The 17,134-nt window shown below is 52.0% G+C and overlaps 2 protein-coding genes and 1 pseudogene across 2 annotated transcripts in view; all 3 read right to left on the bottom strand.

The window, feature by feature from the left end:
• LOC147460121 (uncharacterized) overlaps window positions 1-17,134 on the bottom strand; it is a 204,813-nt gene that overhangs the window by 38,798 nt on the left and 148,881 nt on the right. The gene's annotated exons all lie outside the window — the stretch shown is intronic.
• The window catches only part of LOC147460122 (uncharacterized), a 42,076-nt gene that overhangs the window by 10,605 nt on the left and 14,337 nt on the right, over window positions 1-17,134 (bottom strand). The window lies entirely within an intron of this gene.
• Window positions 10,426-12,214, bottom strand: LOC147460123 (uncharacterized; annotated as a pseudogene).

The raw sequence follows: 17,134 nt of genomic DNA, 5'->3' as shown, positions 1-17,134 counted from the left end.
AACTCTGTCTCGGGCTCTGCATGGCATAACTGACATATCCTCCTATCTACTGGTATGCCTCTGAATCTACCTGTCTCAATCCCAAGCTAGTGTTAAGATGTGCGTATCTGGCTTATGGCACATCGTAACCCATGTGTGTCCATGTAGTTGGGCCGTGTGACAAATCCGTCTGTCGTGAGTTGGAGAAGATGCTCTCTATAGAAAGCCCTCTTCGTATCCAACTTCCGTGATGGCTGTATCCATGTCGTCCTAATATCAAGCTGGATAAGATCCTGCCGAATGAGTCTAGTAATCTCCATTCGTGTAAGAGCCAAAGATGGTGCATCAAGAGAATACTGGAAAGGGGGCAGCCTGTCCATGCTGAAACCATGCCTCTGAAACCATGAGCTCATTTGTGCATACCAACATGATGTATCTCCCTGTAATGCCAGCTGTCTGGATGACTCAAGAGCAAGCCTAGCATATCTGTCCCTGGTGGTGTCCCATAAGCTGTGTACAAATGATACTGATCTGATAAGTGCCTCAATCTCCATATGTGGGGCAGCCAACTCCGCTCGTATGATGTCATGTGGAACTGAGGTCTTGGCTCTAATCAGCCTAGAAATCATAGATACCAAGGGCCTCTCCATATTACTCCATTCAGCACTGTCAAAAGATGGTCCCCAAACCTGAACCCCGTAGTGCATAACTGAAGCGACCAAAGTGTCGAAGAGCCAGAGCTTTGTTCGAGGTTCCTAGAACTGAACCTGCGAACAAATCCTCTCTACATTGCCTAGGGCTGCTCCCACTTTCAGTGTGAACCTCGATCCCTTAAAGGCCACCCCAAGATATGTGTATGCATCAGTGTACTCCATACTGTCCTGACCATATGTGAATGTAGGTGCTAATCTCCTCACCCACTGTGGCGTGGTATTAAATACCATGACCTTGGTTTTACCAAAGTTAACGTACAATCCACTATCCCCTGCGAAACTATGCAATGCGTCCAAATGTCTCTACATACCCTCTAGTGAGTCTGATATCAACACAATATCGTCAGCATACAATAAAAGAGGGATCCATGTCCCTGCAAGCTGAGCACCTCTATCTCCTCCTCTGTCAATATAATCACAGACCTCATCAACATGCATACCAAATAAAGTAGAGGCCAATGGGCATCCCTGTTTCACTCCGATAGCGGAGTGAGTTATGTCAGATATCCCCTCTGGTGTGCGTACATGGCCCATCACTGACTGTACAATGCAATAATCCCCCATATCAGTTTTGAGGATACCCCCAATTCCATAAGTCGGTGCATCAATCTGGCCCTCGATACTGTGGCAAAAGCTTTGCGGAAGTCCACAAAGCTGCAATATATTTGTTTACCATGTGACCCTCCTCAATGATAGCTCTGAGTGTAGAGACATGATCCAGTGTGGAGAAACCCCTCTTGAAACCAGCCTGTCCAGGTGCGTGTATGTCCATTATCTCTGCCCAACTGCTCAGCCTATGCTCAAGGATGGATGCATACAACCGTGCCAATGTGTGTCCTACCATGATAGTACAGTAATTCCCCGGCACTGTGGGGTCTCTTGTCTTGAAGATAGGTACAATAGTAGACAATCTCCAAGACTCAGGAAAGCCCTCACACATGACACGGTTGGACAACCGTGCAAGCATCTTTGCCAACAAGTCCCCAGCATGTATAATGTGCTGTGCTACCAAACCCTCGTGATCCTGTGCCCGTCTGGGCTTCATCCTGTCAATGGCCTCCTTTACCATCTCAGTGGTAAGCAAGGTACTCGTAGCCGAACACGACTGTCGTAAATTTGGTAGTGGTGGCTGTCCAGGTACAGTGTATAATGATGCTGCATATTGCCCCCATATCTCCGAGAAGTAATCACTGGTGGGGGAGACTGCTCATGGAATAGACGCCAAGCTTCTCCTGAATCTCTACTAAGGAAGAGCTGAGATAAATCCTACGCCATCTGGACCAAGAAAGCTCTCTTCTTCCGTCGTACTAGTCGTCGTGTAGCAATACGAGACTGTCTATAGGTGATCACTCCCAATGCAAGCTCCCGCTGGATCTGAGGCATGTGCCCAGCACGAGGCCTCTGACCAGCCTGTGTGTGGGTATGTCTCTGTCGCTGCCCCATGTAATGTCACTGTCAGCATAGATGTGATCTCCTCCATTGTGTATACTGGCTCTGATGTGCATAAAAGTCTACGTATCTCCTTTGCATAGATTGAGTCAGTCTCTGTATAGAGTGGTTGTCTACCACCCCGTGAGGCCTGAGATGTATCGTACTCAAACGAGACAGATAATGTCAAAAGTGCATGATCTACTGCTATCCCAACAAGCATGGGCCCCACTGTAAAATTCTGAATGTGAGAGATAAAGCTCGGATGTGTCAGAACATAGTCTACAGTATTGGCCCCATGTCTGTGTGGGAAACAAGTAAAACCTGTAGATGATGGGAATGTCGGTAAGCCATTCAGTATGGCTGAACTGTGAGTAGTCGTCATCTCCCTGAGGTATCTCCCATACTCTGTATACTCTCTATCGTGTGAGCATCTCTCAAGCCCCATCTCCTTTGGCTCTAGCTCTCTGAGCATCTCCTCTGAGGTGTCATAGAAAACCGTCTCTGAACTGCTTGTACGGGCATTGAAATCCCCCAATAGTATGATGTTTCCATCCCTAGAGAACTCCCAAATATCATCATCAAGTACAGAGTTAGGAGACTGTCCTCTGGGTGAAGCATATACTAAAGTGCTGGGAGGAAAATAGCATATGCGAATGTACAAGAAACGTCCAGTCTCGGGGTGTCGCTCGCTACTGCTGCTCGCCCCCCCCCCCTTGCTGCGCCATCGCTACCCCCCCCCCCCCCTCACGCTGCCCCTGCACTGCCCCTGCGCGCTAACACCCCCCCCCCCCCCCCCCCCCCCGCTGCCGCCCGCCCGCTGCCCCCCCTGTTTTCGCGTTGCCCCAAAGGCTGCCCGCTGCCCTCCTCTCGCGTTGCCATCCCCACCCCACCCCCCCGCTCGCTGCCGCTTGTGCACCCACACAGTACCCGGCTTCCCTCTTCGCCCTCGCCGTCCCCCCATCCCCCCCCCCCCCCCCCCCCCCCCCCGTCCTCTTTGCTCCCGAAGATCTTCTGCACCTGGCTCGGCAACGCTTTCTCTTCGGACAAGTGCTTGGCGTACTCGTTCGCAGATTTTCTTCACCGCCCGCTTCTTCGACTCAGCAGTAGACACAGATGGAGGCTCCAGCTCCACCTCAGAGGGACTCGCCTGAAGCCCCCTCGCCCGACCCCGCTGAGCCCACCATTCGACTTGCTCTTACGCCGACAGAGCAAGCAAGCCTTGCCACAGAGGTAGAACGCTTGAAGGCGACTTCTGTCATCTGCAAGGTTCTCGGCACTCGTCCCAGCAAAGGAGAGCTGCGAGACCTTCTCCAGGCCCGCCTCCTCGCAAAGGTGGGCAAGATCTTGGATGTCCAGATTCTCGGACAGGGGTACTACCAGATTGAGTTCGAGACTTCCGAGATGGCCTCCAAGGTCATAGCTATGAGTCCATTGGCCATCCGAGCAGCACGCGCCCACTTTCGACAGTGGCGACATGGTTTTGACCCGTCTTCGGATGTGCTAGTAGAGGAGGCGGACATCCCCATCTCAGTCTGCTTTCCGGGTTTACGGAGGGAGTACCTTCCACTTCTCTCCAGGATTGGCTCCGCCATCGGAACTGTCCTGGAGACACCTCGTACGGCAGCATCAGTAGCTGCCAAGGCGGCTGGCATGCCTTCAGTTCGAGTTTTGGTCAGAGATACCCACACGCTCCCGAAGGTCATCCTTCTGCCTCGGGTGAGTGGGGGTTGGTTTAGACAGAGTGTGGAGTACTCGGGTCTCCCGAACCAGTGTTTCATTTGCAGACAGATGGGCCACCTAGCGAAGGCCTGTCCACGGAGGAGACCACGACCCGCACCCCAGCCTCAGCCCCAGCCCCAGCCTGGCAAGGCTGGGCCGCAGCCACAGCCAACGACACAGAGCACAGATTCAGCGCCACCCTTCGAGCCTGGGGCCCCAGCGGAGGAGGGGTGGCAGCAGGCCCGTGGCCGTCGACGCCAGGGGCCACAGCGACAGCCTGGCACTCAGAGTGGCCCCCAGGTGCCTACTCAGCAGCAGTGGGTTCCCACGGGGAACCGCTTTGGTCCTCTTGAGCAGGAGGAGCCCCCTACGCTACCCTCCACCTCTGCTTCACCCTCGCCAGCCGCTCCGCCTTCCGATCTCCCCTCCTCCTCCTCATGCCCTCCCCCGCCCTCTGCTACCGCTCACTCCCCACCTCGCCCCCCCCCCCCCATGTCTCTGCCGCCCCACCCCGCTTCTCCTCTCCCCCGCCCCCCCCAGCCCCTTCTCCCCCTCCTCCTGCTTCAATACCACAGTCGGCTCAGGAGACTGGACCCTTGCCGACGGCCAGGAGATCTCTTGGCAGCGCCTTCGCCACGCGTCGCCTAGCGAGAGAGGGTCAGCCCTTCATGCGGCCCCCACTGCAGATTCAGACATCTCCTCTTGCAGCTATCCCTCGTGGTTTGACGAGCTTTGACCTCCGACACCGCTGGGATTTCTTTGATTACGGGTTTACTCGTTTTCTTGGCGATTCCGCAGCAGACCATGAGGCAGCCTGCTTCAGAGTCCACGCTTTGTTCCTCGCCACTAAGGGGACAGAGGCCTTGCACTCAGCAGTTGGTTTCTCCTTCCCCCTCTGTGGCAGGACTGAGACAGAGTGGTCCCTCGACTCAGTGGTGGGATGGTTGCATACACAGGTTCTCGAGTTCTCTCACCACATGGGAGAACTTGGCGTTACAGATTTGCTGTAGACTTTGTGGCCACTGGCCAAGTTTGCGGTGACACCCCCAGATTCAGCAGGATGTAGACACATTGTGGTATGCTTTTTTGCTGATACGCAGTGTTTGCCTTGCTATGTATTCATTCATGACGACTCCTAGACAGAGGAGGTTGCTTTACGCACGGCTCGCTCTACTTGGGCTTGGACCAGGCACTCACTGTAGTCTCGCCTATCTAGAGGACGCTCGGATACGGATTACTCCCCATCCAAGCCTGCTTCGAAGATAGCTCGTCTTGTTGCTGCGGCAGCATCTGTTCTCTCTCGCTCCCCATGAGGATCGTCTCGTGGAACGTGCAGGGACTCGGTGGCCCCAGTTTCAGCGACAGCGGGGCCGATTGCGTCAGGAGCTTCAGCGATGCCTTGTGGGAGGAGAGATTGATCTCCTTATGCTTCAGGAGCACCATTTATCTGAGAGCCGCATTCGCGATGTGGTCAGATTTTGCGTGGACGCTATGATACCTTTTGGTCAGCTGCTTTTGGACCTGGAGGCATCCAGGGTGGGGTATGTATGACTATTGCGGACTCATTACAGCAGGCCATTGTGGGCAGAGGGATTATTGTACCAGGCAGGGCTCAGTGGATTACTATGCAGGTTCAGGGTAGCCTTGTGGGTTTCCTGAACATCTATGCGCCCAATGTGGCGAGTGCTCGTGCAGAGTTTTGGTCACAGCTTGTTGAGTCTTTGCCACAGGTTGACCAGTGGTGTGTAGGAGGGGACTTCAACATGTTGGAGGACCCTTCTGACAGAATCGGAGGCAGCCATGCTACTTTGCATGGAGTCGAGTTAGCAGCTTGGGAGAGGCTTTGTATGACGTTGAGGGTCTCGGATACATGGCAGCATTCTGGCTTTGTGAGGCCTCCAGAGAGTCTTGCCTTCTCTAGATTGGACCGCAGAGTGGGAGGAGTGAATCTATCGCGCATAGATCGCTTCTACACTAGTGACCACTTCAGTGACCTGGGGGGATCAGTGGGCATCCTGGCAAGGACATCCTTCTCGGACCATGCACCAGTGATCCTCACAGTGGCAGACAGGCAGAGGAGTGGGAGCACGATGCTTCGCATCCCAGAGCGGGTCTTGTTGGACTCAGCACTCAGAGAGAGGGTCCAGGCTCTATGGACAGAGGGCATGGACAGCCAGGCTCCACCTGCAGACAGAGTGGCCTCAAGCCTAGCTCAGCTCAGCCACTTCTTTCTCCAGGAGTCTTTGGCTCGACGGGCTGCAACGAGAGAGGAGGAGCAGCGTCTCAGACGAGGCATTGCTTCACTACAGAGGATGCAGGAGCAGCATCCAGACAGTCCATGGTTGGAGGAACAGCTACAGCAGGCTCGACAGGAGCTTGCTTGCACAGAGGAGAGGCGCCATGAGTTTGCCTTCCACCGACAGGCATCTCAGTGGACTCAGGTGGGTGACAGAGTGACAGGTGTTTTTTTTGAGACAGTGGGACCTCGGCACTCGCATGCCAAGGTCAATCAGTTGAGGAGACCCGATGGGTCAGTTGTTTGCGAGCCAGAGGATATGCGTGCAGTTGCTACTGACTTTTACCGTGAGCTACTGTCGGCTGAGCCCGAGTCAGAGAGACGGGATGCATGCAGGGAGCAGGTTTGGGCACAGATGCCTTGTCTTGTAACTGAGGAGATGCGGCAGAGGCTTGAGTTGCCTCTTCAGCTTGAGGAGCTGCACACGGCTCTTAGGGCCCTCCCTCGTGGTAGCTGTCCAGGTGAGGATGGGCTGACTTTCAGCTTCTTCTTGGAGTACTGGGACCTGCTTGGCCCAGATCTTTGTAGTGCCTTTCAGTACATTCTGCACATAGGAGTGATGCCGGATAGCATGAGTGAGGGCCTGATTTACCTCATTCCAAAGGAGGCTGGCTCCTTGGATGAGATTCGACAGTGGCGTCCCATCACCATTCTCAACTCAGCCTACAAAATTCTTGCCAAGGCTCTGAGTTTGAGGATTCAGCCACTTTTGGAGAGCCTTATACATGGGACTCAGACAGGTTTTGTCAAGGAACGCAGTATCCTTGACAACATCTTCACTTTTTGGGAGGCTTCTGCCCTTGCACGGCTCCGGGGGGAGGACCTTGTGATTCTTCTTCTCGATTTTGAGAAGGCATACGACAGAGTTGACTGGGACTTTCTAGAGGGCACGCTACACAGGATGGGCTTCTAAGAGGCTTGGATCAGAGGGGTGTCAGCTTTGTACAGACAGGCCCACAGTCAGGTGCTTTTGGCAGGAGGTAGAGGTGAGCGCTTCATGCTCACACGATCGGTCAGACAAGGTTGTCCTCTTGCCCCCTTTCTCTTTCTGTTCTATGCGGAGGCGATGAGCAGATTTTTGGTGTCACAGCAGGTTGGTTTGAGGGGCTTAGCACTCCCTATACGGGGAGATGAGCTTCTGGACGCTGAGTTTGCCGACGACTCAGCCTTGTACTTAGAGGGCCAAGAGGCCAATTTACACAGATGTGGGCAGGCTTTGGAGACCTTCTGCTGTGCATCGGGCGCACAGATCAACTGGAGAAAGACAGTGGCTTTCTCAGTTGGTAGTGCTCCTGTGCCAGATTGGATGCCAGGAGAGGGTTTCAGGTGGATTCCTCCAGGGACTGCAGTTCGGTACTTGGGTTGTCAGGTTGGTTTGGATTTGTCCCCCAAGCAGCAGATTGCTCCTCTTCTCCTGTCCATCAGGAGAAAGCTGTTACATTGGAGCTCAGCACGACTTTCGCTGGCTGGTAGAGTAGTAGTTGCCAACCAGGTGTTGTTGGCGACTATGTGGTACATCACTTCTTGCTCGATCTTCTCGAGTTCTTGCATCAGCCAGGTAGAGAGGCTGATCAGGAACTTCCTTTGGTCTGGTCGCGACACTCAGATTGCCCGAGCCAAGGTGGCTTGGTCGGTCATCACACTTCCTTGTTCTCAGGGAGGGCTTGGGATCATTGATCCAGCACAGCAGAGCAGAAGCCTTCTTGGGAAGTTCGTCGTCAGAGGACTTCTTCCAGGCGAGGAGCCCTGAAAGGAGTTCTTGTTGCAGAGGCTTCGAGCCAGGGTGCCTCAGGCAGGAGGCCCTTGGCAACCTTCGACCAGATGGATCTTTACAGAGTTGCGTCGAGTTGGTTTGAGCAGGAGACTGGAGGACCGATTCGCTGTGAGTTTGCTTCGGTCTTGGGAGCTATTGCGGCGTGGCCTAGAGCAGCGGCAACCGACGTGCACGGAGGAGCGCCTACGGCAGCCCCTCGTCTGGAACCCCATGGTTAGCACTCAGAGAGGCCACTTGGTTGGGAGTAGGCCTCATGTTTCTTGGGGTCCCATGGCAGCAGGTCCAACGCGCTCTCTAGGTGACTGGCTAGAGTTCACAGGTTTGTCAGAGGAGGTGCAGGTTGTCCAGCTACAGAGCATGAGAGGGGTTCAGAGCATGTGTCAGGACATCTCAGAGTCAGTTCCAGCTGATTGGCTCACGCCTCTCGAGCCAGTAGCACCCCGGTGGATGGGAGCCTTCACACGACTGGAGGTTCTCATTTCAGTCAGGGCTTGCTCAGAGACTGTCCCAGCCCTGTTCTTCGAGCTTCAGGGTGGGGGACGATTACAGAGAGTTGAAGTAGAGGCCCCGCAGGTAGCAGAGTGTTGTTTCCAGAGGATCCGAGTTGTGGGCATCTGTGGGAGGACTTGCGTCATAGACCCTGACCCAGCTGCTCTTGAGACAGGACACTGGAGGCTATGGGCTTGGGAGTGCTGTCCACTGGCACGAGTACAGTGGGATCCTGGTGAGTGGCTATGGAGGGACCCATTCTCTTCTGCAGACCGCCCAGGAGTCCCTTTCTTTCAGTACACTGTTCGGCTTGGACGTCATATACTCGCAGCACAGAGAGAGGCTCGACCCGCTGCACCACGTCATTGGCAGGAGGAGGGTCTCACAGTTGAGTTCTTGGCAGCTTTTTGGCAGAGGCTGTGGGACTCCAGACAGCCGAGGCGCGTCACCTTGTTCCAGTGGTTGGTTGCACACAGAGCCACAGTAGTAGGGAGCTGGCTTGTACATAGTGGTCTCTCGGCCGCATGTACAGCCTGTGACTAGTTGGTGGAGAGTCAGCGACACTGTCTTTGGGACTGTCCCTCGGCCCAGCAGGTGTGGCTACGAGTTCTTCCGCTGATGCCTGCCCTTTCCACGGCTCGACAGTACACTTGGGGGGCGGCGGCTTGGTCCACCCTCACGGGCCCGGCACTTCAGTTTGAGCTATCTTCCACCAGCAGGATGATAGTGATACAGGGGGGTCGACCTACACTCCAGCCTGCTACAGACCTTACTCCAAAGGAGTGGAGCAGTGAGAGAGCGGAGTGTTGGGAGCTCATCAGTGGCCTAGCTCTCTGGTTCATCTGGCGGGCCCCTTGTTTCCGCATCTTTGAGGCTCGCCTTGTACCACCAGCAGAGACTGTTCGTGACTTTTGGCTAGAGCTGATCCATACTCTCAGAGGACAGCTTGAGGGACTACAGGGCAGCTCCGACCGCATGCGGGAGCGCCGCGAGGCTTTCCTTCGTCTCTGGCGCCCTGGGCCGTTTTACTCCATGGTCCAGGGGGTGCTCAGATGGCACTACTGTCCACCTGTGTGGCTTTTCCCTCCTCCCATCTCTTGATTTAGCCTCATTGTATATATGTTGTTTTTTCATTGGGAGAGTCTCCCCATCGTGTTTGTTGTAGCCCTCTCTTGCAGAGGTGGATGTAGCCCTATGGGCAGCTTTCATTAACTAATAGAAGGATCTTTTTCTCGGAAAAAAAAAAGAAACGTCCAGTCTCTGCCCTCAACCTCACCCACATGTATCTGGCCTGATCATCTCTCCGAACTATGTGCAATAGTGGTTGGAGCTGCTCTCTAAAAGGAACTGGTACACCTCCTAATCCTCTAGTCCCATGCTTAGATCTGGTGCATGTCCGGCAAGCTATCTCCCATCTGTATCCTGATATATGCGGCATCAATTGTCCTGGAGCCTGATGAGTCTGAGTAGAAAACAATGTCTCTGTCTTTGAAGCTGTCCTCAAAGGCCCCCACATCAAGTCTATACGAACCATTACAGTACCAAACCGCCATCCTGAGTGTGGTCCCATAGGTCTTGCACCGTCATGTAGGGCGTCTCTCCATAATGACCACTCTTCCTTCTCTGTAAAACGTTGTCTCGCCTTTTTCTCTTGCAGCCCTAATCTTTGGCATGACTTCTTGCATGTGGGCAAGCAAAGAGAGAGAGAGAGAGAGAGAGAGAGAGAGAGAGAGAGAGAGAGAGAGAGAGCTTTATTTACGTCTACTAAAGGCCAAAGTTGGCCTATGAGACCAAATCATATACAAAAGTGGCGATCTGGGTGTCGGTAATATGAGAGAAAAGAAAGAATAAACCGACTGTGCCTACTGTGAATGAGTATGAGAATGGGTGGTAGCTCCGACTCCGCGGATAGTGGCTACCCTGTGTGTGCAGCATAGCAGTATAGGCACATGTGTGTAGCTTTGTCACAGCAGAAAATGACTACACAGTATAATACAAGCCACATGATGGCGGGCAATGTCCAGCTAAAAGCATACTATAGGGGGTGGGTGGAGAATGTTATACATAGGGGAGGGTGGTCGAAGAGCCTCCTGCAGCCTGGTGGTCCAATGCGTAGATGCATACCTCATCTCCAGGTGGTGTTGATGTAGTGCCCGTATCCTCAATACCTCGTCGTGATGTGGTCGCTGTCTCAGATAGCCAGGGACTCATGGTCTACGACGCGCTCTCTGGGTATCGGCCTGCTGAAGTGTGAGCCCGCTCATGTGAGTCGGAGGTCTCTGGCTAGACACCTCTCGCTGGAAGAACTCTGTAATAGTCCGTTGTGTACTCGCACCTGCCTGCTGTCGTGGCTGTAGAATCTGCTCACGCAAGCTAAAAGCAATGGTCAGGAAGCGTCCTAGCTGGATCTGGCCACTCCTCACTATACACTACTGGAGTGTATCCTCTATGCCAAACTGAACTCTGAGCTCCGAGTAAGCTAGGCATCTCACCATGGAGTGCTCCTCGCTCTCCACCTCTGTAATGGGACATATACGCTCATCTCGTGGTATGCCTCTGGCTCTGCCCCTCTCAATCTCCAACTGGTGTGAGGACACTCTAAGCTGCCCAATGGCCACCCGAAGGTGATGCGGCATATATCTCTGCATGTATAGGGGGGTCTCAATGAACCCCTGCTCTGATAGCTGTAGAAAATGCTCGAAGTAATGTAGCATTTTCGATGGTAGCTCATGTCCTGGGTCAACCCATGTCCTCTGAATGTAGGTGTGCCATATCTCCTGTCTAATGACCCTATTCCTCTCAGATCGTGTGAGGGAATAGGTGGGGGCCTGAGTGTCATACTGTAGTGGCGGCAGTCTATCAATATCCAGTCCCTGAGAAGAAAACCAATCCCGTGTCTGAGCATACCATGAGGTCCGATCCCCTGCCAATGCCATGTCCTATGATGCCGAGAAGGCTCGGTATGCAATACGATCTCTGTCCATGCTCTAAAGTCTGTGCAGCATGCATACAGTCTGAAAAAGTGCCTCAACCAACATAGGTGGTGCGGCAAGCTCGGCTCGAATGATGTCATGTGGTACTGAGGGCTTGTTGCGAATGAGTCTAGAGATCATGAGTATCTGTGGTCGCTCCACTAGAGTCCATACACAAGCAGCTAGCCTTGGGCCCCATATCGCAACCCCATACATAAGTGCTGGTGTGACCAGTGTATCAAATAGCCACCCCTTTGTACGGCGCTCCTGAAAGTGTGCCTGATGGTAGTGCCCTCCATCAATGCCAGTGCTGAATACCCTCTAGTGAGTCTGTCTCTAGCTGCCTGTGCCATCGAGAACGCCCCTGATGCTGCTGTGAAGGTCATGCCAAGGTAAACATATGACCCTGTAATCTCAACCCTCCTGCTGCTATAAATGCACTCTGCCTCCTGACCTGTGCTGAAGTATGAAAGATAAGAACCTTGGTTTTACCAAGGTTCACTGAAAGCCCTCGTTGTAAGCAAAAATCATTAAGCGCTGAAAGATGTCGCTGTAGCCCCTCAGCAGACTCTACTACTAGCACTATGTCATCCGCGTAGAGCAATATGTGTATTGTAGTCCCGCCTATCTCCACTCCATCTCCTCCTCTGTGCTGAATGACGTCCACAATCTCATCAATATAGAGTCCAAATAGTGTAGGTGAAAGAGGGCACCCCTGTTTCACCCCAATGGTGCTAACAAGAGTGTCTGATATACCTCCTGGACATCTGACTCTGCCAGAAACATGCTCATACAATGCCTATATCCCCCAAATCATCTCCTCACTCACACCCAGATCCATCAGTCGTTTGAATAACCTCTCTCTAGGTACTGTGTCAAAAGCTTTGCGGAAGTCCACAAAGCATCAATACAATCTCCTCTTCTTCACTCGAGTCTGATCAAGTAGACATCTAAGAGTGAAGATATGGTCTATGGTAGAGAAAGATCGCTGTAATCCTGCATGGCTTGGAGCTCTAAGACCCTCCGTCTCGGCTAGAGTGCTCAATGCCTCCTCCAATACTGCTCCATATAACTTGGCCAGCATGGGCCCTATCATTATGCCCGGGTCCATAACATCCCCTGACTTGTGGATAGGCACAATGGTATGCTCTGTCCACGAGTCCGGGAATCCCTCTACTAGAGCCCTGTTGAAGAGGTGAGCAATAAGTGGTGCCAGGGTATCTCTCCCATAAATCAAATGCTCTGCCAGTAATCCAGACTGATCTCTAGCTCGTCCATGCTGGAGGTGTCAGATGGCTCTGCTCACCATATGTGATGTAAAGAATGATGCTGTAATCGGTCGTGGTCTTTGTGGTGTGGGTATAGGTGGCTGCCCTGGTATCAGGTAGAGGCGCTCTGCATAATCAATCAAAGGTGAGGATCATGTATAGGTGTCGGGCGCCCTCGCTCACGGATGCGTCGCTAGGCCTCTCCACTATCTCTACTCATGAGCAAGTGATATAACTCCCAATACTGACGTTCTTCCCATTCCCGCTTTTTACGGCGGATAAGGGACTGCATGCGCCTTTGTGCCTGTCTATGTGTGATCTCGCCACGAGCTTCTGCTGCGCGAAGACCTCTGCGGAGCTTCCGGCAATCATCATCATACCAGCCATTCTGTGGCATAGACCCCACTCAAGATGGGTGTGTGTGAGTGCTATGAGGAAAACTATGAAGAGTTGAATCATGGAGAATCTGTGTGAATTGTGTGGTAAGTGTGTCGAGCGGGGCATGAGGGTCAAGGGAGAGCAAGCGTGAGTGGAGATGATCAATGTAGACATGTGAGAGCTCATGAGTAACGTGGATCATGGTGTGAGTGTGTGTAGGAGGTGGAGTGTCAAGTGAGACGGAGGATGAGAGTGCAAAGCTAAGAAAGGTGTGGTCAGCAACGTCCAATACTGAATGACTGTAATAAGTGTGCAGCAGATAGAGGTCCCAAGACGTAATCCACAGTGCTCCCCCCTCCTCCATGTGGGAAGCAAGTCAGTCCGGTAGAATCTGGCCATCGATGCATCCCATTATAAATAACGAGATGGTGTCTGCTGCCCAACTCTAGAAGATATCTACCATATCATGTGGTATCCTGGCCTGTGTCGTCCGAAGATCTGCTGATCCCCATCTCCTCCGGGTCGAGAGTCCTCATAATATCGGGCTGCTCCATGTCATATATCTCACACTGTCTGGTCTGGGTGCACCCGTTGAAGTCGCCCATGAGGAAGACTTCTCCGAGTGTGGAGTAATGTAGGATATCCTCTGATAGAGACGCGTATGGGGAGTCACTATCTCTGACCTGTCCCGCACCCTCTTGACCCGCGTATCTAGATCCACGTGGAGCAAATGGCTAGATAAATCCATCTCTGATGTGATATTGCCATACATACCCATAGATATCTGGCCTCCTCATCCTTGCTCATGATCTGAATGTGACTCGGTAGAGTATGTCTAAATAAAATAGCCACTCCCCCCGACCCTCTACCTGTACTCTGGCGTGTAGTATGCCTAAAAGCTGACTCCCACTCGAATCCGGTAATACGAGGTAGCCCCCTGTCCGGGCTCTCATGAGTCTCTATGATACATAAGGTAATCTGTCTACGCTCAACCCATGCGCCTGAAACCATGATGTCATCTCCCCATACCAGCATGTTGTATCTCCCTGCATTGCTAACTGTCGAGAGGGCTCAAGTGCAAGGCGGGCATATCTGTCTTTGGAAAGTTCCCACATGCGGTGTGTGAAGGAGACATATCTGGTGAGCGCCTCAACCACTAGTGGGGAGCAGCTACCTCTGCTCGAACAATAGCACGTGGTACTGAAGCCTTAGCTCTAATGAGCCGCGAGATCATAGAGACCAGAGGCTTCTCCATTTCCCCCCATCCATCAGTGTGGCCTCTCCACCCGTGATGATCCAATGAAGGTCCCCAAATCTCAGCTCCATAAAGCAATGCAGAGGCCACCAAAGTGTCAAAGAGCCAGAGCTTCGTGCGAGGCTCCTGAAACTAAACCTGTGAGCACATCCTTTCCAATCTACCCAATGTTGCATGGCCTCTCGTCAATCTAGTCTCTGATGCCCTCCTCGATGAAAATGCTAGCCCATTAAAAACGACTCCAAGCTAAGTGTAAGCATTTGTATACTCCACTGTCTCGTGGCCATATGTGAATGCGGGCGTTGACCGCCTGATCCACTGTGGGGTGGTATTAAATACCATGACCTTAATTTTACCAAGGTTGACGGACAAACCACTTTCCTGAGCAAAGCTATGCAAAGCATCGAAGTGACGTTGCATCCCTTCCGGAGAGTCCGAGTTCAACACAATAGCATCAGCATATAACAATAGTGGAATCCATGTCCTTGCCAACTGTGCACGTGTATGACCATCTCTGTCAATGCGGTCAGAAACCTCATCCGCATACATACCAAATAGAGTAGGAGAGAGCGGGCAACCCCGCTTCAATCCAATAGTTGAGTGGACCAGTGTGGATAGACCCTCTGAGGTGCGTACATGCCCCAGTACTGACTTGTATAATGCCATGACCCCCGAAATGAGCTCTGTGGGTACTTCCATCTGTTGTAATCTGGGCATCAATCTAGCTCTGGGTACTGTGTCAAATGCTTTGCGGAAATCCATAAAGATACAATAGATCCGTCTCCCATTTCATTTTCCCTCCTCAATGATGGCTCTGAGTGTCAAGGTATGGTCAAGAGTAGAAAAACCCCTCCTGAACGCTGCTTGCCCAGCTGCACGTATCCCCTCCTCCCCGCATCTACTCAGCTGGTGCTCAAGAATAGATGCGTACAACCGTGCCAATGTGTGAGGGCTTGCCTGATACTTGGAGCCTATCTACTTTTGTACCTATCTTCAAGTCGGGAGACCCTATGAGTAGAGAGAGAGAGAGAGAGAGAGAGAGAGAGAGAGAGAGAGAGAGATGAAACATAATGAAATGTTATATTAAACGTCTTCAAAAGGCCAAAATGACCTAAGAGACCAATCTGATACAATCTTGGTGGACCTTATCCAATATCTAGGTACAAAAATAAAATAAAGTACAGTACAGTGAAAGACTAAAAACATCATCATCAACAGTGCGCGAGGATGCTCGGCATCGGGCATTGTCCAAGAAAGTACTGCATCGGTCGTTGAAGAGCTTCGTCAATGTCCACCTCTGTAAATAGTCGTACTAGGCGTCTCACATGTCGTGCTAGAATAGTCCGGATCCTCTCATGGAGCTTCCATCGATGTCATGGTCGCCCTCATAGACGTGGGCGTCTAGCTCTCCCGAGCTCAATGGCTTTGTCATCTAATATACCTCTGGTATAAGTGAGCTCTGAATTGTGCCTTGGAGCATGCTCGTCTGGCTGCGAAACCCTTGCTCTAAAGAAGTCAGTAATCTCCCTCGGTAAATGTCTCCCATTGCCTGATGTCCTCAAGACTCTCTCCCTATGTCTGCGCCGCTCTAGCAAAAACAACCCTGGGCATCTCTGATCCGTTATCTCATGACTCTAGCCAATGGTCCAAAGCCCTCTCTGAATAGACAATGAAAGCGGCCTCGTATCTCATAGTATACCGGACAATGACAAACGTGATGCAACTATGTCTCTGGCTCTATATGACACAACTGGCATATCCTGGCCTTTGTTGGTATTCTCCTAAATCTGCCAGTCTCAATCTCTAGCTGGTGCGATGATGTGCGCAGCTAACCAATAGCACATCGTATCTCATAGGATAAATGAGTGTCCATATAGGCCGGTCTGATCACATATCTATCTTCTGTTAGTTGGAGAAGATGCTCTTTATAGAAAGTCATTTTCGTGCCCAGCTCCTGTGTCGGTTGTATTCATGTGCTCTTGGTATCTAGCTGAATCAAATCCTGACGAATGACACCAAGAGCACATGGATACAAGTCAATAGTAAGATATTTATGTACCCTTGGGGGGGTTGGAGAAGATGTGTCCGTGTGAAAGATAGGGAGGGTGCGTCCAAGGAGTACTGGAATGGAGGCAATGTATCCATGCTGAAACCATGATGTCATCTACCCATACCAACGTGCTGTGTCCTCTTGTAGCGCTAGCTATCGAGATGACTCAAGGGCTAGCTGAGCATATCTATCTCTGAGAAGGTCCCATAAATTATGCATGAAGGATACTGATCTACTAAGGGCCTCGACCATGAGAGGGGGAGCAGCTATCTCGGCTGGAATAATCTCATGCGGCACAGACGCCTTAGCCCGAAATAGCCGAGAGCTCATAGAGACTAGAGGCCTCTCCATACATCTCCGTCCATCAGTGTTACCAGATCTTCCATGGTGGTGCACTGAGGGTCCCCAAATCTGAACCCCATACAGCATAGCTGAAGCCACTAGAGTGTCAAAAAGCCACAACTTCAATCGAGGTTCCTGAAACTGAACCTGGGAACACATCTTCTCCAACCCCCCCAAGGCTACATACATGTCCCACTATTGACTTGTATAGAGGCATGATGCCCCAAATCAACTCTTAGGGTACTCCCATCTCTTGCAGTTTGCGCAACAATCTAGCTCTGGCACTGTATCGAAGCCTTTGCAGAAATCCACAAAGCAACATAGAGCCGTCTCCCACATGATCTCCCCTCCTCAATAATGGCTCTGAGTGTTAGAATATGATCAAGAGTAGAGAAACCTCTCCTGAAACAGGCTTGTCTTGCTACCAGTACACCCTCTCTCTCTGCCCATCTAGTCAATTGTTGCTCA

This window comes from Adiantum capillus-veneris, chromosome 4, assembly GCF_014529385.1.
Source record: "Adiantum capillus-veneris isolate H3 chromosome 4, ASM1452938v2, whole genome shotgun sequence".
Lineage (NCBI taxonomy): Eukaryota > Viridiplantae > Streptophyta > Polypodiopsida > Polypodiales > Pteridaceae > Adiantum > Adiantum capillus-veneris.
The sequence above is the reverse complement of the archived record's forward strand: the minus strand, read 5'-3'. Positions and strand labels throughout refer to the sequence as shown.